The sequence below is a fragment of the Phacochoerus africanus genome, chromosome 5 (assembly GCF_016906955.1).
Source record: "Phacochoerus africanus isolate WHEZ1 chromosome 5, ROS_Pafr_v1, whole genome shotgun sequence".
NCBI lineage: Eukaryota > Metazoa > Chordata > Mammalia > Artiodactyla > Suidae > Phacochoerus > Phacochoerus africanus.
Window position 1 is genome coordinate 20,526,782 of NC_062548.1, and position 20,531 is coordinate 20,547,312.

At 47.8% G+C, this 20,531-nt stretch overlaps 1 protein-coding gene across 1 annotated transcript in view; it reads right to left on the minus strand.

The window, feature by feature from the left end:
• Positions 1-19,932, minus strand: part of IL21R (interleukin 21 receptor) — a 40,598-nt gene extending 20,666 nt beyond the window's left edge. The window contains exon 1 of the mRNA XM_047780245.1: positions 19,419-19,932. The gene's annotated coding sequence lies outside the window, so the exon portion shown is untranslated. The remainder of the gene's footprint in view (positions 1-19,418) is intronic.
• Positions 19,933-20,531: the final 599 nt, after the last annotated feature.

A 20,531-nucleotide genomic window follows, 5' to 3' on the forward strand; every position in this document is an offset into this window, starting at 1 on the left:
CGTTTACAGCTGTGTGACCTTGGGAAGTTTAATGAACCTTTCTGGGCCTCAGAGTCCTCATCTGTGAAATGGAGATAAATAAGCACTGTACCTACTTCGCAGAGTCCTTGGGAGAATGACATGCATCAAAGTTTGTAAAAAGCATTTGAAACAGTTGCTGGCATATAGTAGATGTTACTTGTTTCTTTCTTTCTTTTTTTTTTTTTTTTGGTCTTTTTAGGGCCACACCCGTGGCATATGGAGGTTCCCCGGCTAGGGGTTGAATCAGAGCTACAGCTGCCGGCCTGCACCACAGCCACAGCAATGTCAGATCTGAGCCACGTCTTCAACCTACACCACAGCTCACGGCAATGCCAGATCCTTAACCCACTGAACAAGGCCAAGGATCGAACCTACATCCTCATGGATGCTAGTCAGATTCGTTTCCCCTGGGCCAAGACGGAAACTCCTACACAAGTGTTTTGTACACAAAACAATCAACTTACCATAACATGAAATATGGCAAAATGTAGAAACTAAATTCAAGGAAAACAAAAGACAGTAATTGAATTTTAGTGAGATACCATTACTATCCCCTGCTGAAGACTCAGAAGTTGGACCTAGGCATATAGCTGGGAAAAAACTCTAATTCAAAAAGATGCATGCACCCCTGTGTTCACTGCAGCATTATTTACAATAGGCAAGATGTGGAAACAACCCAAATGTCCATTACAGAAGAAGGGATGAAAAGGACGTGGTGCATATAAACAATGGAAGAGTCCGCATCCATGCGAAGAATGAAATAATGCCATTTACAGCAACATGGGTGGCCCTGGAGATAATCATGCTAAGTGAAGTAAGTCAGAAAAAGAAAGACAAATACCATATGATGTCCCTTACATGTGGGACCTAAAATACGACACAAGGCGTTCCCGTCTTGGCTCAGTGGTTAACGAATCCCACCAGGAACCCTGAGGTGGTGGGTTCGATCCCTGGCCTGGCTCAGTGGGTTAAGGGTCCGGCATTGCCCTGAGCTGTGGTGTAGGTCACAGACGCGGCTCAGATCCCGAGTTGCTGTGGCTCTGGCGTAGGCTGGTGGCTACAGCTCCGATTAGACCCTTAGCCTGGGAACCTCCATATGCTGTGGGAGCGGCCCTAGAAAAGGCAAAAAGACAAAATAAAATAAAATATGACACAAATGAACTTATCTACGAAACAGAAACAGATTCGCAGATGTAGAGAACAGACTTATGGTTGCCAAGGGGGATGGATTAGTGGGGGAGGGATGGAGTGGGGTTAGCGAATACAAACTATTATATCGAGACTGGATAAACAACAAAGTCCTACTGTGTAGCACTGGGAACTGTATTCAATACCCTGTGATAAAGCATATTGGAGAAGAATATTTAAAAGAATATATATACCTGAATCACTTTGCTGTGCAGCAGTGATTTCTACAACACTGCAAATCAACTATACCTCAGTTTACAAAAAAGAATGGAAGAGAGGAGTTCCCGTCATGGCTCAGTGGTTAATGGATCCAACTAGGAGCCATGAGGTTGAGGGTTCGATCCCTGGCCTTGCTCAGTGGGTTAAGGATCCAGCGTTGCCGTGAGCTGGGGTGTAGGTCGCAGACGCGGCTCGGATCCCGCGTTGCTGTGGCACTGGAGTAGGCTGGTGGCTACAGCTCCGATTCGACCCCTAGCCTGGGAACCTCCATGTGCTGCAGGAGCGGCCCAAGAAATGGCAAAAAGACAACAACAACAAAAAAAGAATGGAAGAGAGTGTGTGAAATAGGAGGAATATTGGAATCAGGTGATATAAAAATGGAGACTTCGGAAAATTAAAAAAAAAAAAAAAAAACGAACTCCAGAGCTGGAGATTTAACTTGCCTTTGTTTAACTGAGGAAGTTTAAAGGGTATCGGAGAGGTGTTGGCGCCAGACAGATTCTCACCCCCTCCGTCATCAAAGGATTGGAAGATATTTGAAAAGGGTCTCACTCTCTCACTAGGAGCTCCATCTACAACAGGCCATTCAGTTCTGGGCAACTTTGGCCTTGAAGGATGACGTCTTCCCCTCATGTCCCCACAGCACCAAGTAGGAACACCTCCCGGTCCCACTGCCCTTCCTGCCTTGAATTCATCCCTTTACGGGGCTTCCCACTCCGCTGACTCCCGAGGGCAACAGCAACTTATTCCCCTGATGCACCCAAACTAGCAGATATGCTTCCTGAGTGAAGGACAGAGGATGCTCTGGGGGCCCTCCACCCCTGGGAGCTCCTGCAGCAGCACCTTTCCTCTGCAGCCTCTTACGGAGGCGAGGCAGACTCCAAGGCAGGTGCCAGCTGTGTGTCCTTGGGCAAGTTCCCACCCTCTCTGATCCTCTGTTTTCTCCTCTTTGTTGTAGATGCTGAACACATTGCTTTCTGTGGAGCACTCCAGCACAGGCCTGGATGAGACGAAGCCCTTAAAGAGGTACCTATCCACCAGGCTCCGTTGTCCAGAAGGGATTTCTGAGGTTGTAGTCCTTCACACTGAAAGTGAGCCAACATTCAGGAGATTCTGGGGACGGGGAGAAGATTGGGGGTAGGAAATCAGATGGAAGCCGGTGCCCTTGAGAAGACAAAGTGCTTAACTTCATAGTCAATGGGGAAATGCAAATTAAAACCACAATGACATGCCATTTAAATGTTATCAGATTAGCAAAAAAAAAAAAACGACAAGTCTGACAACGTGACATGTTTGCTGAGGACACGGTGTAATGGGAACTCTCACAGACAGTGGAGATGTAAACGAATACATCTGGTCTGGAAAATAGGTTGGCCTGGTCTGATAAAGTCGAGCAGGTGTTTGCCCTAAAACCCAGCAGTTTTACCCTGAGGTATACTGCTAAGGAAACTCTGGCGCATGTGCACAAGAAGCACGGGCAGAAAAGTTTCTACCAGCATTGATCTGAAAATTGAAAAACTGGAAACAACCTAAATATCCATCAGCAAGAGAATGGAAAGATAAACGATGGTGTAATCACTCAATGTGAAAATGAATCATAGCTTCACACAACAAAGCAAATGACTCTTACCAAAGGGGGGGGGGGGGGAACACACCAAATAACAAAACAAAAAACCAACACACAAAAGCCCCAAAGCAAATGATTCTTTCTAGAGCAAAAGAAAAGTTAGCAAAGAACAGAGGCATAATGACACCATCTGTATCCCACTTAACACTACTATGTAGAGTAGCTCCATATATTGAATATTTGTGTGTCCTGAATATACAGAGAAATCCAAGGGGATGAGAAACATCAAACTATGAATAGTGTGAACAAGGAGGGGATATGATGAAGAAGAGGGTCTTCGGGATAAAACTGAGTGAAGCTAGGAGTTCCTGTTGTGGCTCAGTGGTTAATGAATCCAACTAGGATCCAGGAAGACGAGGGTTCGATCCCCGGCCTCGCTCAGTGGGTTAAGGATCCGGCGTTACCATGAGCTGTGGTGTAGGTCACAGATGTGGCTCGGATCCCTCATTGCTGTGGCTCTGGCATAGGCTTGGCAGCTACAGCTCCAATTAGACCCCTAGCCTGGGAACCTCCATATGCCATGGGTGCAGCCCTAAAAAGACAAACAAACAAAAACCTAAGTGAAGCTACCGTAGGTGTTGATATATTTTTCTTTATACCTTTGTGTGTGTCTAAACTATTTCAAAACATTTTTTTTTGTCTTTTTGCTATTTCTTGGGCCGCTCCCGCGGCATATGGAGATTCCCAGGCTAGGGGTCCAGTCGGAGCTGTAGCCACTGGCCTACGCCAGAGCCACAGCAACGCAGGATCCGAGCCGAGTCTGCAACCTACACCACAGCTCACGGCAACGCCGGATCGTTAACCCACTGAGCAAGGCCAGGGACCGAACCCGCAACCTCATGGTTCCTAGTCGGATTCGTTAACCACTGCGCCACGACGGGAACTCCTCAAAACATTTTAAATGTAATTGAATCCTGGTTTTATAAAATAAAATGTTAAGGGGGACTTTCATTTCTGGCTATGATGGGGTAGCTGGTATCTGACTTACTGAGAGTAACTACTAAGAAGGAGAAAAACGCTATTAGAAAGCGTGAGAATGCAACCAAGTTAGTACTTGAGAGGCCAGGGTGCCAGAGAGAAGGAAAACGTGTTGAAATTCCGCATGCAATATCCCCTCAAATAATTTGCCAAGTCATTGTGAATGGGTTACATTCCAAGAAATCCAGCAGAAAGCACCTGGTAATAGGCTAAGAAGCTAGAAAGAGATTTTTATCAGTTTCTCAGTGCTAAGGGGAGAGTTGGAATTCAAAGCCTGGGCGGAGGGGAAAAAAAAAAAACCAAACAACCCTGCTAAAATACCCAGTTATTCAGTAAGGGATATGCCTCGGGAATAAGAAAAAAAAAATCGCATATAATTCGGCCTTCACTGCATGAAGGGAATCTGCCTACATGCTGTATCTCTGCTAGAAAAAAAAAAAAACTAAAACCTACCTGGAAAAACCTAACTTTACCTAAAGCCTCTATATTTTTCGTATATAATGCCCATCGTTTAAATTGACAAGACAAGCCAGAAAATAGTAACAGCTGCCCAAAAGCCAAGAGGAAATAAATAAATAAATAGACAAGTAAATACATACATACAGCTCGAAACAGATCCATCAGTGATTCAGAAAATTGCCTTGTCAGACAGAATTTAAAATAACTATGATTAGTACGTTGAGGAATTCCACCAAAAATACGGAATCTATTTGAAAGTAGAAACTCTACAGCTGAAAAAAATACAGTAACTGAAATTTATGAGAACTTAGTAGATGGATTTAGCAACAGATCAGAAAATCAGAAGAGGGGACTGCTGCACTGGAAGAAAATAATTGGATTGAAGCATGCAGAGAACAAAGTTTTAAAAATACAGATAAGAGCAAAAGAGATGTTTGAGAAGAGGTCTAACCAAAATGTATTTGGAGTTAAGAAAAAGAGGAGAGAGAACAACTCAGAAGCAATACTAGAGATACTGATTAAGAATTTTTCAGGGAGGAATTCCCATCTTAGTGCAGTGGAAACAAACCCACCTAGGAACCATGAGGTTTCGAGTTCGATCCCTGGCCTCCCTCAGTGGGCCCAGGATCCGGCATTGCCGTGAGCTGTGGTGTAGGTCACAGACATGGCTCAGCTCTCGCGCTGCTGTGGCTGTGGTGTAGGCTGGTGGCTACAGCTCCGATTAGACCCCTAGCCTGTGAACCTCCACATGCCATGGGTGCTGTCCTAAAAAGACCAAAAAAAAAAAAGAAAGAAAGAAAGAAAAAAAAATTTTTCAGGGAGTTCCCATCATGACGAAGCAGAAACGAATACAACTAGGAACCATGAGATTGTGGGTTTGATCCCTGGCCTTGCTCAGTGGGTTAGGGATCCGGCGTTGCCATGAGCTGTGGTGTAGGTTGCAGACGCGGCTCGGATCTCGAGTTGCTGTGGCTCTGGCGTAGGCCGGTGGCTGCGGCTCCGATTCAACCTCTAGCCTGGGAACCTCCATATGCCCAGGGTGCAGCCCTAAAAAGCAAAAAAAAAAAAAAAAAAAAACCAAAAAGAATTTTTCAGAACTAGCAAGAAACATCAAGCTACAGATTCAAGAAGTTCTACAACCACCCCTCCCTGACCCACAAAAAACAAATACAAAAAAAACCACATCTCAGCACATCTTAGAAAAACTATTTTAGGGAGTTCCCATTGTGGCTCAGTGGTTATTGAATCCAACTAGGAACCATGAGGTTGCGGGTTCGATCCCTGGCCTGGCTCAGTGGGTTAAGGATCCCATGTTGCTGTGGCTGTGGTGTAGGCCGGCAGCTGCAGCTCCAATTCAACCCCTAGTCTGGGAACCTCCATATGCCATGGGTGTGGCCCTAGAAAAGACAAAAAAAAAGAAAAACTATTTTAAAAATTAAAGACAGAGAGATACTCAACATTCAACTAAGAATGTTATATTCAGCAAAAATATCCTTCAGAAAAAGAAAGCAACCTCGATATGATAACGGGCTCTGCTGAGATCCCACAGGTGACATCACCCTTAATGATGAAAATCTGAAAGCTTCCCCTCTTAAGATCGGAAGCAAGACAGGGATGTCCATTCTCTCGACTTTTATTAAACAAGGATGTCCACACACATTGTAGTGAAGGTTCTAGCGGAGCCAATCGAGCAAGACCAAGAAATAAAAGGCATCCAGATTAGGAAGAAAGAAAGAAAGAAAGCATTTCTGTTTGCAGATGATAGGCTCTTGTATATACAGCATCCTAAAAAAGCCACACCAAGAAAATAAGGTGAGAAAATAAAGCAACCCACCAACCAAACAAAAACTACGAGGGCTAATTATCAAGACTGCAGGATATAAGATTCAATATATAAAAGCAACTGTATTTTAATAAGCCAGGAATTTACAATCTGAAAATGAAATTTGAAAAGTCATTTCCTTTACAGTAATACCAAGAATAAAACACACGTTTAACATAGGGAGGACTAGATAGGTACACTAAAACCCACAAAATATTGTTGAGAGACTAATTCAAGGTCTACACAAATGGAAGGATATCCCATATTCATGGATCGGAAAACTTAATATTACTAAGCCAACTCCCCCAAATGATCTACAGATTCAGGGTAATCCCTTTCAAAATGCCAGCTGGCCTTTTGGCAGAAATTGACAAGACGATCTTAAAATTCACCTGGATGGGTCACCTTGCTGTACAGCAGAAAATTGGCAGAACCCTGAAAACCCACTATCATGGAAAAAATAAACATCGTTATAAAAATAAATAAAAGAGCAAAATCAGAGATGATCCTGGAGGGGAAAAAAAATTCACATGGAGATGTAAATGCCCAGAATAAACCAAATAATCTTGAAAAAGATGAACAAAGTTGGAGGACACAGACTTCTCAATTTCAGAGCTCACTACAGAGCCATATTAACCTCCATAGTGTGGTCCTGGCTTGTTTATAGACATAGAGATCAACAGAATCAAACCGAGAGTCCAGAAAGAAGGTCATATGTTCACGTTCAGTTGCTGTTGGACAAGGCTACCAAGACCATTCCCTGGGGGGAGAGAATAGTCTTTCAAACAGATGGTGCTCGGACACCTGGACACCCCTAAGCAATCGAATAAAACTGGACTCCCATCTCACATCATATACAAAAATCAACTCAGAATGGATCAGAGACCTGATGTGAAGAGGTAGAACTATTAAACTTTTAAAATAAAATATAGGTAGACATCTTCAGAACCAGCGTTCCTGTTGTGGCTCAGCAGGTGAAGGACTCGGATCCATAAGGATGCAGGTTCGATCCCTGGCCTCGCTCCGTGGCCAAGCTATGGTGTCAGTCTCAGATGCAGCTCGGACCTCGCAGGGCTGTGGCTGTGCTGTAGGCTGACAGCAACAGCTCCGATTTCATCCCTAGCCTGGGAACTTCCATATGCCGCAGGTGTGGCCCTAAAATAAAAGAGAAAGAAAGAAAGAAAAAGGAAGGAAGAAAGAAAAAGAAAGAGACAGAAAGAGAAAGAAAAATAGTACATCTTGTATTGGACAAGTTTCTTGGGCATGACACCAACGCAACAAGCAACCGAAGGAAAATAGGTAATACTGAACTATTCCCAATATTAAAACTTTGGTGCTTCCAAAGACACTATCAAGAAAGTGGGAAAAAAAACCCACAACAATATACAGGATGGGCATCAGACACAACTTGGGAATAGATTTACAAGGAGATCCTGCTGAGTAGCATTGAGAACTATGTCTAGGTACTCATAGTGCAACAGAACAAAGGGTGGGGAAAAAAAATGTATACATGTAAGGATAACTTGATCCCCTTGCTGTACAGTGGGAAAAAAAATAAATTATAAAATTTTTTTTTTAAATCTGCTGAAAACAACAACAACAACAATATACAGGATGGAACAAATATTTGCAAACTGTGTGTTTGCTAATGTTCATAATATATACAGGCCCCTCAAGAGCTAAGAGACAATCCAGTTTTAAAGTCTGCAAAAGATCCGAAGAGACATTTTCTCCAAGGAGATAGACTAATGACTGATAAACACATGAAAATAGGCTCATCATCATTACTCATTAGGGAACTGCAAATGAAGACCGCAGTGTGGTATCACTTCACACCAACTAGATGGCTATTTTTAAAAATGGAAAATTAAAAATGTGGCTGAGAATATAGGGGTAGAAAGAAACCTTAGACATTTGCTATAGGAATGTCAAATGACGCAGCCACTATGCAAAACGGATTTGCAGTCTCTAAAAAATGTTAATAAGTGGCGTTCCCGAGGTGGCTCAGCAGAAACTGAATCTGACTAGTATCCATGAGGGCCCAGCTTTGATCCCTGGCCTCGCTCAGTGGGTTAAGGATCGGGTGTTGCCTCGAGCTGTGGTGTAGGTCGCAGACGTGGCTCGCATCTGGTGTTGCTGTGGCTGTGGTGTAGGCTGGCAGCTACAGCTCAGATTCAATCTCTAGCCTGGGAACCTCCATGGGCCGCGGGTGCAGCCCTAAAAAGACAATCAATCAATCAATAAAGTTAATATACAATGTTACCCTGTGGCCAAAAAATTTGACAGCTAGAGATATAATGAAAAGAAATTGAAAACATACGTTCACCAAAAAAAAAAAAAACAAAAAACCCTTGTACACAAATGTTCACAGCAGCATTATTTATAATAGCCCTAAACTGGAAGCAACTCAGATGTCCGTCAATTGATGAATGGCCAAAGACAATTCATACACTAGGAATTTTTCACCGCAGAAATGAATCAAGTTCTGATCCTGGATGAACTTTGAGAATTTATCTAAGGAAGCCGCCCATCGTCTGAGTCCATTCAGATGAAATGTCCAGGATAGCGTGATCCACAGACAGTAGATTAGTGGTGGCCAGGGGCTGCAGCTTTGGAGGGAGGGGGGAATGAGGAGTGCTGCTAATGGGTATGGCTTTTTGGGGAGCAATTAAGAATGTTCTGCAACTAGAGAGTGGGATGATGGCATAACTTTAGGAATATACTAAAAACTACTTAGCACTTTAAAGAGTGAATTTTATGCTATGTGAATTAGCTCGTAATTATCAATTTTTTTTTTTTTGGTCTTTTTAGGGCCGCACCCGCAGCATATGGAGGTTCCCAGGCTAGGGGTCGAATGAGAGCTGTAGCCTCTGGCCTACACCACATCCCAGCCGCATCTTCGACCTATACTACAGCTCACGGCAATGCGGGATCCTCAACCCACTGAGGGAGGCCAGGGATCGAACCTGTGTCCTCACGGATGCTAGTCAGATTCGTTTCCGCTGAGCCACAACGGGAACACCTATGAATTTCTTAAATGAAGGCAAAATATATTCTTTAGATCTCCCTCAAAAAGGCTGAGAAAATTTGTCACCTGTAACTACATCAAAAGTTCCCGTCATGATGCATCGGAAACAAATCCAACTAGGAACCATGAGGTTGTGGGTTTGATCCCTGGCCTCACTCAGTGGGTTAAGGATCTGGCGTTGCTGTGAGCTGTGGTGTAGGTCACAGACGAGGCTCGGATCCCGAGTTGCTGTGGCTGTGGTGTAGCACAGCAGCTGTAGCTCCGATTAGACCCCAGCCTGGGAACTTCCATATGCCCCAGGTGCAGCCCTAAAAAGACAAAAGACCACCCCCCAAAAAAGGACATATTAAAGTGAATTTTGGAGGCAAAGGGAAAATCATCTCAGATGGGAAGCAGTTCACTGTAGGAAGGAAGAGCGATAGAGTATTATAAATATAAATGAATATTAATTGCTGAAAATAATAAGAATGATAATGTCATATCAAGTTTAAACTATGGGCAGAATTAAAATATATTACCAGGATGCCCCAAGGATAAGAAGGTGTGAATAAAGTTAAAGGTCCCTGCATCATCGGGGACGTGATAAAAGTGCCAGTATAAGGTAGACTCCAAAAACATCGAGTATCGATGTCATAATCTCTAAGATAAACACTGAAAGAGCTATAAAAGAAAATATAACAAATGAATAGACAGGAAACATAGAAGAGTAATTTTAAAAGCTATATTCATCTAACAATGGGACAAAGAAGACGAAAGCAATATGCAAAGTATATAAAGAACTCAAATGAACAGAAGATCTGACTAGACATTTTTCCAAAGAGAATATACGGATGGCCAAGAGGTATGTGAAAAAAATGCTCCACATCATTCATCATCAGGGGAATTGCAAATCGAAATCACAAGGAGATTTCTTTCATCCCACACCTGTTAGAATGGCTATCTATCATCAAGAAGACAAGAGGAGTTCCCGTCGTGGCGCAGTGGTTAATGAATCCGACCAGGAACCATGAGGTGGCGGGTTCGATCCCTGGCCTTGCTCAGTGGGTTAAGGATCCAGCATGGCCGTGAGCTGTGGTGTAGGTCACAGACGTGGCTTGGATCTGGCATTGCTGTGGCTGTGGCGTAGGCTGGTGGCTACAGCTCCGATGGGACCCCTAGCCTGGGAACCTCCACATGCTGCAGGTTTGGCCCTAGAAAAGACAAAAAAATAAATAAATGAATGAATGGATGAAGTTGGTTAAGGATCCAACGGCAGAAGCTCAGGTCGCTGCAGAGGCACAAGTTTGATCCCCAGCCCGGTGCAGTGGGTTAAGGATCTGGTGTTGCCGCAGCTGTGGCATAGGTCGAAGCTGTGTCTCGGATTTAATCCCTGGCCCAGAAACTTTTGTATGCCGTGGGTGTAGCCAAAAAAACAAAAAAGAATGGATGAACATGTGCCACATACATACAATGGAATATTCCTTAGCCATACAAAGATAGTGAAACCTTGCCATTCGTAGCAATGTGGGTGGACCTCAAGGGTATTATGCTAAGTGAAATAAGTCAGACAGAGAAAAACAAATATTGTACGTGTGGAATCTGAAAAAAATACTGAGTTCACAGATACAGAGAACAGGTTGATGGTTGCCGGAAGAATGAGGTGGGGAGGAATAGGTGAAAGGGGTCCAAAGGTAAAAAGAAAAAAATATATATGGTGCATTACTTAGCAAAAACAACAACAACAAAGCAAAAAAAAAAACCACGTTTTTTAATGTATGTGCTTGCAAAGCATAATAAACCCAGAGGGTACTGGTTCAGTGTAGATAAATTTCATCAACAGTGTAGTAGATTTCAGGAGTTCCCGTGGTGGCACAGCGGAAACGAATCCGACTAGGAACCATGAGGTTGAGGGTTCAATCCCTGGCCTCACTCGACGGGTCCAACATTGAGGCTCCGGCATTGCCGTGAGCGGTGGTGTAGGTCGCAGATGCGGCTCGGATCTGGCGTTGCTGTGGCTGTGCTGTAGGCCGGCAGCTGTAGCTCCGATGGGACCCCTAGCCTGGGGAACCTCTATATGCTGCGGATGTGGCCCTAAAAAGACAAAAAAAAATTTAAGTATGGAAAAGAAGAATATATGGTAAAGTCATGCTTCTTATTATGTCCTGGTATCTTCCCAGGTTGCTTATCCAAATGTAAATAAATACTGGCACAATTCCTTTATACATATGTCTAAAATCTGTAAAATTATACCCCAGGCCATAATTAATATACTGAGATGTCAGATAAAAGTCGATGATGGCATCTTAGTTGATGGAGTAAACTGCCTTCATTAAATTGGAACTTTTTTTTTTATTGTTCTCACTAAAAAGGGATAATAGATCATTTATAAATTCTGTTTTTTTTTCCAATGGAAGCATCTTTTGAGTTTAGAAAATTTTTCACTTATAAAAGACACAAACAAAAAGATGAATCAAAAAAAAAAGAGAGAATGGAAAAGAAACTGAAATGGGAACTATTTCTGTATATAGTTTCTTTCACATAATTCTATAATATATTTAATATAATTGTATGTAAATATATAGTATGTAAAATATGTATATAATTATATTAATATATATGAAGAACTCCTACAAAACAATTATAAATAAATAACTGGGAATTCATTTTTTTTAATGGACGAAAAGCTTAAGCAGACATTTCATAAAAAAACACATCCGGGAAAAAAATTTTTTAATTAAAAGAAAAAGGAATACATCCAGGGAGTTCCCTGGTGGCCTCACACTTAATGGTCCAATGTTGTCACTGCTACAGCTCAGGATCAATCCCTGGTCTGGGAACTTGCCATGGGTGCAAGCCAAAAAAAAAAGGGAGTTCCCAGCTTGGTGCAGCAGAAACAAATCCGACTAGGAACTGTGAGGTTGCAGGTTTGATCCCTGGCCTCGATCAGTGGGTTCAGGATCTGGCATTGCCGTGAGCTGTGGTGTAGGTCGCAGACATGGCTTGGATCTGGCATTGCTGTGGCTGTGATGTAGGCTGGCAGCTGTAGCTCCTATTCAACTCCTAGCCTGGGAACCTCCATATGTCACGGGTGCGCCCCTAAAAAGACAAAAGACAGAAAAGAAAAAAGAAAAAAAAAAAGGACATCCAAACAACCAACGAGCATGTTAAAAGGTGCTTAAAATCATTACTTATCAAAGAAATGCAAATGTATATCCCAAGATGTTAGCACTACACACATCAACCCCAATGGCTTGAAAAACAAAACAAAACAGACAATTCCAAGTACTATAAAAGATGTGACGTAATCAAAACTTGCAATCTCTACTCTGTTTTCTCAGAGGAGTGTAAATTGGTACAGCCCCTCGGGAAAACTTGTGCTGTTTCAGGAGACCCAACAACTGCATTTCGGGGTCACGCCCCGAGGGCAACATGCACGTGTCTACACAAGCAGACAGGAGCCGGGATGCTCACAGCAGCGTTCCTGACAACTCCCCCAACCCCGAAAGAACCCAAGCTCTTCGTCTCACTCTATCTTCTTTCCCTCCCTGACATTCAGGAATGGGATTCATTCAGACCCTCAAGTCAGTCATCCTCTCGAGTGTGACCCAGGTGAGGACTGGGGCTTGAAAGTGAGGGGTGCAGGAAAAGTTAAATGGCCCGTTTCCCAGAGGGACCGAGAAGAAATGAGGTGGGTAACGCGGGACTCCCCAGCAGTGCCAGAAACCAGAGCCAGCGGGTCACCAGAAGGGGAAGTGTCAAGACGGAGGGACTTCCCAAGAGGGAACACAGAAGAAAGGGCTCCTGGTTTATCCCTGGTCTCGAAGGACGTCTGCCCACCTGCCCTCCTCCCTGACCTCCTTGCCTCCAGCTGCGGCCCCTCCGACCCAGTCCTCCCTCCAGCTATGTCCCTCTGTGGCGCCCCACTTCCTTCAGAGAAAGCCCCAAATTCCTTAGCCCAGCATTTGAGACGTGTCAGGATCTGCCACCACCACCCCCGCCCCCCGCCCCCAACAACATTCTCTCTGCCGCAGTCTGCATCCTGGATGCAGGTTCTCCGGATCCCCCACATCTGGAGATCTTTGCAACGGCCTCACTCATCCGGTGTCCACACCTTAGCACGTGTTGTTTCAGCCACCGGAACTCTGCGTGCTCCCTGGCTGACTGTCAGCTTCCTACTCAGACTTCAAACTCCAGTTCAAAAGTCACCTCCTTTGTAATTCTTTAACCTCTCCAAGGTGTGTGAGTCACACCTTCCTCTGGGGTCCAACCTTCCACCAGAGCACACAGGCTGGGCTGCGGGGTGTTTTTAGCAACATTCAGAGCAGTTTCTAGGTGGGGACCACGTGTTTCTTGGTTATAACGTGCTCAATGGCAGCAGCTAACCAGTGCCTGACGCATAGCAGTTGCTCAGAGCACCAGTGGCACAAGTGACTAAATGCAAGCAAATTATTTCTCTCATAATGGATTTTTGAAGCTTACCCTCAAGGTTGAAACCCATGTAGACTGTACACTTCAAAGTTAAAGCCTACTCTTTCTTCCTTTCTACTTTCTTTTTCCTTCCTTCCTTTCTCTTTCCTTCTTCTTCTTTTTTTTTCTTTTCTTTTTTCTTTTGCCTTTTCTAGGGTGGCTCTGGCGGCATATGGAGGGTCCTAGGCTAGGGGTTCAATCAGAGCTACAGCTGCCCCCCTACACCACAGCCGCAGCAATGCCAGATCCAAGGCGTATCTGCAACCTACAGCACAGCTCACGGCAGCACCAAATCCTTAACCCACTGAGTGAGGCCAGGGATTGAACCCGCAACCTCATAGTTCCTAGTGGGATTCGTTTCCACTGCGCCATGATGGGAACTCCTCTCTTTCTTTCTTTTTTTTTTTGTCACACCTATGGCAAGTGGACGTTCCTGGGCCAGGGACTGAACCCTTGCCACAGCAATGACCCAAGTGACTGCAGTGACAGTACTAGATCCCTAACCCAATGCACCACAAGGGAACTCCACGGATTCCTCTTTCTTTTCTTTTTTTATTTATATATATATATATATTTTTTTTTTTTTAAGGGCTGCACATGTGGCATATGAAAGTTCCCAGGCTAGGAATCAGAGCTGCAGCTGCTGCCCTACACCATGGCCATAGCAACCTATACCACAGCTCACGGCAACACCAGATCCTTAACCCACTGAGTGAGGCCAGGCATTGATCCCACATCCTCATAAATACTAGTTGGATTCTTAACCCATTGAGCCACAACAGGAACTCCCTGACTCCTCTTTCTTAAATTCAGTGCATTGAGGATCTTTATGTACTGGGTAAGAATAAAAGCCCCCCTCCCATTTTTTTCCCACCTCAGGGCCTTTGCATATGCCACTTTTGCCTAGTACACTTCCACCCCCCACCTCCCTGCCATGCTTCTTTGCTTTCTTAGCTTCAGGCTGCAGCTATCATGCTGCCTCCTCAAGGAGGCAATCCACTGTGTCCGAAATGGGCCTTGCCTGTTGTTCTCTAGGCCACACGCCCCTTCGTCTCCTTCTTGGAAACTGTAATACTAAGATTAGTTTAGTAAATTTACCTGGTTTTGGGTTTATGACCTGTCTCCATCCTGAAGCTTAAGCTCCTAGAGGTTGGGATATTTCCCTATTTGGTTCATCCCCAGTGGGGAGAATCGGGGTGTGGAACGTAATAGATGCTTAACAGCAGCAGAAGAAGGATGAATGAATGACAGGGGCCACGAGGCGCTGAGTTCAGCCATACAAGGAGCAGGCCCCGAGGCAAGCCCCCAAGAGGTCCTGGTTTCTCCATCGACTTGGTCACTGTCCCCAGGAACGTCCCCCCGGTTTGGGGCAGCTCCCAGGGTCTAAGGATCATGATTGCTGTCATCAGATTAGTGGCAAGAAATTTTTAAGAGTTCCTGTCGTGGCGCAGTGGTTAACGCATCCTACTAGGAACCATGAGGTTGTGGGTTTGATCCCTGGCCTCGCTCAGTGGGTTAAGGATCCGGCATTGCCGTGAGCCGGGGTGTAGGTTGCAGACGCGGCTCAGATCCTGCGTTGCTGTGGCTGTGGCGAAGGCTGGTGGCTACAGCTCCGATTAGACCCCTAGCCTGGGAACCTCCATATGCCGCGGGTGCGGCCCAAGAAATGGCAAAAAGACAAAAAAAAAAAGAGAGAAAGAAATTTTTATAGAGGGGCAGTGGGTTGTCCTGGGTGCCTCGGCAAGTTCTTAGCTGAGCAGAGCACTCAGGCTGCAGGAGCACCAGTGGGACCTTGGGCGCTTTTTTTCTTTGGGCCTCAATCTTCTCATCTGTAGAATGGGGGCAATGCCCCTGGCCTGGCTGAGGCACGAGACACAGTGCAGGTGTTTGAGTAACATGAGCTGCTTTTTACATATTTGGATTGGGGGCAGGGACAAAGGGGGTGTGGTGTGGGTGTCTGAGGACAGGGGTGCCAGGACCCTGGGATTTCAGCTTAGTCAGTGGGAGCTGAACATGAGGGGAGAGACCTCCCCAGCCTGTGCCACCTCTGAGCCTGTGAACCCTCTTAGTCCATCTCTTGCTCCTAGCTGGGCCACGAATCCCTGTCCACGCAGCCTCTCCTCGCCTGAACAGCCTCTCCCTGCTGGAACCTCTCCAGAGCCCGTGCACCCTCTCCCAGCTGAGGGAGCTTGTCCCACCCACAGCAAATTCTCCCTGCCTGTGCAATCTCTGGTTGCCCTCCACCATGCTGGGCAACCTCACCCAGACCGTGCAACCTCCGCTCTCAGCTCCTGCAGCCACACCTCACCCCAGCCCCATCTCCCCCAGCCCAGCAGGAGCTGGTTTGGTTGTAAGGCAGAAGAAAAAAAAAAAAAAAAAGATGCTTTGAGCCGTGACTGCTTGAGGTCACGAGATGGGGGGCGGGTGGGGGGGGGCTGGCAACCTGCCCTTTATCCCTCCCTTGCCTCAGAAGCCCCTGCCAGCCTGCCCTGGCCCCAGCTTAGGTACATAGAGTGTTATGCACTCATACTAGAGAAAGTTTGCCGACTCTCATCCCAGGCTACAACATCAAGCCCTTTTGCTGCAGATGAGGAAATAGAAGCCCAGAGAGGCTCAGAGCCTTGCCCGTGGTCACACAGCGAGGAGGAGCAGGGCGGGGGTGGGGGTGGGGGCTGAGCAGGAAGCCAGGCTGCTGCATTTGCCCCACTTCCCTGGGGACAATTTGAGTAGCTGGCTCCTTCCTGGGGACTGTGAGGACCAGCCGTCCGGGGCCCTTCTGCAGGTGTCCAGGCCATTTGGGGGCCCTCAGAGGGGCCTCTGCCCACACCCCGGGGAATATTCTCAGGTTGTTTCACAAGTTCCAAGTTTACTCAGAGCTCTCATTTGAGCTGTCATTAAAAAGTCCCTTTGGCCGGTCGCCAGAGCAAGGAGTGGGGGCGGTGGCACCTGTGAGCCATGAGGTAGGGGTGGGGCTCCCCTTCCTACGCCCCCCACCCCTCAGAGATGGGGTGCAGCAGAGAGCAGGAAGAAGCGTGTGAGGAAGGGGCTATGATGGTGGGAGAAGACCCCCCCAAGGAAGTGTCTGTTCCTCTCTCTTCATAGCTTTGCTCAAAAACGACCCCCTGGGTGGCCCTAGAAAACCCCCACCTCTCTCGGAGCCTCAGTTTCCCCATCTGAGAAAGGGGGAAGTAGTACCATCATAAGAATTACCATTTATGGAGGGCTGAGTGTATGCCAGAAGCTACACCAGCTATTTGGGGTAATAACGAAACGATTTTTATCAATGATATTTAAAGGAAAACATACTAGCTACTCTTTCTCGGAGCCACAGCTAAGCTATTTCCCCCTTATAACTTCACCGGCTCTGTCCGTGCACCACCAAATCCCCAGGACCTAGGACAGTGCTCAATAAATGCACATCTATAAAACCTCACAGCAAACCGAGATAGGCATTCTTACTTTCAGATAAACAGATTCTGACCCTGAAGGTTCAGAGAGGTTAGGTGACTTACTCCAGGTCACAGAGGTACCAAATGATGGAGCTGGTATTCAAATCCAGGTCTGGCTATTGCCAAAGCCCCAAATCACAATCACTAATGTGTTGGTGACCCAGATCCAGTGCCCCCCGCCCGACTGCGGAGACCTCCCAGCCGTGGGGAGAAGCCGGAGCCATCAACCTGGCCTGGCAGAGTTCTGAAGGCTCCAGCTACCCTGGCTGGGAGGAAGGCTGCCCTTCCTTCCTTCCTTCTTTTCTTTCATTCATTTATTTATCAGGCACCTGGGTGGTCTTGATGCTGCGGAGAAGCTGGTCCCTACCAAAGCTTCTGGGGACCTGCTTTCCTCGTTTCATCTTCTCTTCAACTGGTCCCCTTCTCCAACAAGTCCTCCTCTTCCATCCACAAGCCTCTTTGGGCTCCAACCCCCTTCTCTTCCTTGCTGGGCAGGTGGGAGCCTGCAGTACCTGGGCACATCCTTCCTCTTGCTCTCCTCTCCAGGCTACCTCCCAACATAAAGGCTCTTAGTTTCTTCCACTGCAGGGTTGTAAGGATCCAGACTCCCTGCCAGGTGTGGGGCGGGCAGGACCAGGTCTTCTGCTGAACCCACCATGGGAAACGGGTGATCAGCGCTCCCCTTCTGGGGTCTGCCTGGCCCCTTTGGTCCAACTCCCCCTCTCAGAAGATGCCCCTGGGCTATGACTCTTGCTTTTGTGTTATCCTGTCCAATAGGTTGTCACCTTGGGGATTCCAAACCCAGCTCTGCATGTTACAGTCACAGCCAACCTGGGACAAGCTTCTTCCCGCCGTGCATCAGTCTCCTCATCTGTGAAATGGGCTGAATGAAGCCACCAGCCTCACCTGGTGTTGTGAGGGTGATGGGAGAGCTTCACGTGCCTGTCACGTGCTGAGCGCTGGTGCTGGGAGGATTAGAACCCAGGGGGCTGAGGGAGGCAGAACCACAGGTTTCCGAGTGCGTTCCAGTACCTTCCACCACTCTTGGAAACTGGCCTCCCTCCTCCACGGGCTCTGAGCTCCCCAGGATGCAAATTCCCTTCCTAGGCAGGCCCCCTGCCAACAGCTTTTATATTTTCATGTCCTCGAATCTTCACAACCAGAATGGAACTGCCATTCTCCCCCTTTCACAGATGAGAAAACTGAGGTGCCATGAGGCTAGAAGAAGCAGAGAAACTTGCCCAAGTTCACCCAGCCGCATGGCTGGACTTTGAAGCCACCAGGCTTTCCCCAGTCTATCATGTGCTTGTAAAACCCCTACACTTTCCCCCAGGGGAATGCAGATGCCCTTTAAGGAGCAGCCCCTGACTTTAATGCCCCCTTGCCTGGGTCCTCTGCATCCTAAATTCCCCTCCCGGCACCCCTTCCTCTGCCAGGAGTGTGTCTGTTTCTTCCCTGCCCCCTCCCCCTGCCATTTTTCACAAGTCAAAATTCAACCCATCCTTCAAGGCTCAGCCTCCCTAGGTCGTCTCCTTCCTCCCCTCTCCTCCACACACACTGAACCCCTTTTGCCCCTCACCCTCGGCCCATCCCCTTGTGTTTTCATGAGAAAGGTGAGGCGACAGCATCGGGGGTTGGGGGGGCAGGACCAGCCTCAATGTCACCTGCCCACCCTGCGACGCACTGGTTGAGTCACTTTGGGAAAATCACTCTACCTCTCAGAGCCTGTTTTTAATCTGTGAAATGGGCACATCAATCCATCGTAAAGGATTTAAACAACACAGAGGAGATAAAAACACAGAGCCTGGCACAAAGTCCATGCCAAACCTCTCCCAAACTGACCCCAGTCAAGGTCATGCCCACCCCCCTCCACCTCCCCAGGGCTCAGCTGTCGCATCATGTTCGGTCTGCAACCAGCCTTCCCTCCCCAGCCCCTGCCTTTGGGAGGCAGGTTTTCATAAGCTCAGGGGGCCATCTCAGTCATGCCCTGCCTTCATGTCCCTGGGGCCACCTGCAGACCCACAAAAGGCATTCCAGTCATCCTGAGCTAGGCTGAACAGGAGACTCCAGCCCAACTCTGCTGACCTCGTTGTCCCCTGCTGTGATGAGGGCACGGACCCCCTCCGGTCCTCCTGGGCAGAGAGGGTGCCCCCCCCCACGAGGTGGCTGGAAATGAGTTACCTGTAGTTCCACTTCTTCCTCAGAAATCCATTCTCTGTGTTCCAGGCGATCCAGGGGGCTCCCAGGCGACCCCGCGTGGGAACGGGAACTGGGGTGCTGGGAGGACAAGCAGGGGTCTGGAGTGGGAAGCCACAGCCTGCCCCGAGGCACTAACCCCGACCGCACACGACCGGTCAACCAGACAGCCGGCAGCTGGGCTCCGGGCAGGCGGGCCACGCAGAGGCAACCATCCGTCACATCCCAGCGAGGTCACCCCGGGACAGAAGACAGCGATTGTGGGGCAGGGACCGATCCGCGGCTCCGGGGATGGACAGACAGCAGCCAAGGGCTGGTCAGGCCGGCAGACAGAGGAGCAGACAGGCAGATAGACAGCTGTCTGGCTGTCAGTCACTCAGCGAGAAACAGGCAGACAGTCTGTCCCCGAGCCCCCGGGGTCACTCCGCGGGGAGACGGCTGTGGGTCTGCCAGAGGCGGCGCCTGCCATCCCTGCCCCACGACGTGCGCAGGGCGGGGAGCTAGAGGAGGAGGATGTGGTGAGCGGCTCCCCGCAGGCCCCGCCCACAGAGAGGCCGGCTCCTCCCGCCCCCCCCCCCTCCGAGTGAGAAAGAGGTGGGAGGGGGCACGGCCCCAGGGCAAAGCCCGCGGCTCACCAAAAAGGTCGTCTGCTAGAAAGATATCTGGTGCTACCCGGGTGACGTCTGCCTCCTGTGGACGGGTGACTTCACCCCTACAGGCCCCGCAGCCTTGACCTTTAAGCCAGCAGGGCGGCCGTGAACCACCGCAGGGCACAGATGTGGAAACTGAGGCTCCAAGGGTGCAGAAGTGGCCTAACCAGACTCCAGAGGCCGCGGGGGTCCTGAGAGCCCAACTCGCAGCTCAGAGCCCTGCCCCAGGGTCTTTTGGAGAGGCGGTGGCCCTCTCCCCTCCACAGCCCCTCTGCTGGAGGTTGCAAACTGGCCCGCTTCTCGCCTGCAGGCTGCCTGCCTGGTCCCGCCGGGTTCTGCATCTGGGAACCCCTCCCAGACTCCCTGGCCCTGTTTCCTTAGAATCCGGCTTCCTGCTGCCATGCTCCGTGGCCCTGAGAAGACAATTCCTTGGGCGTGTCGCATGGCC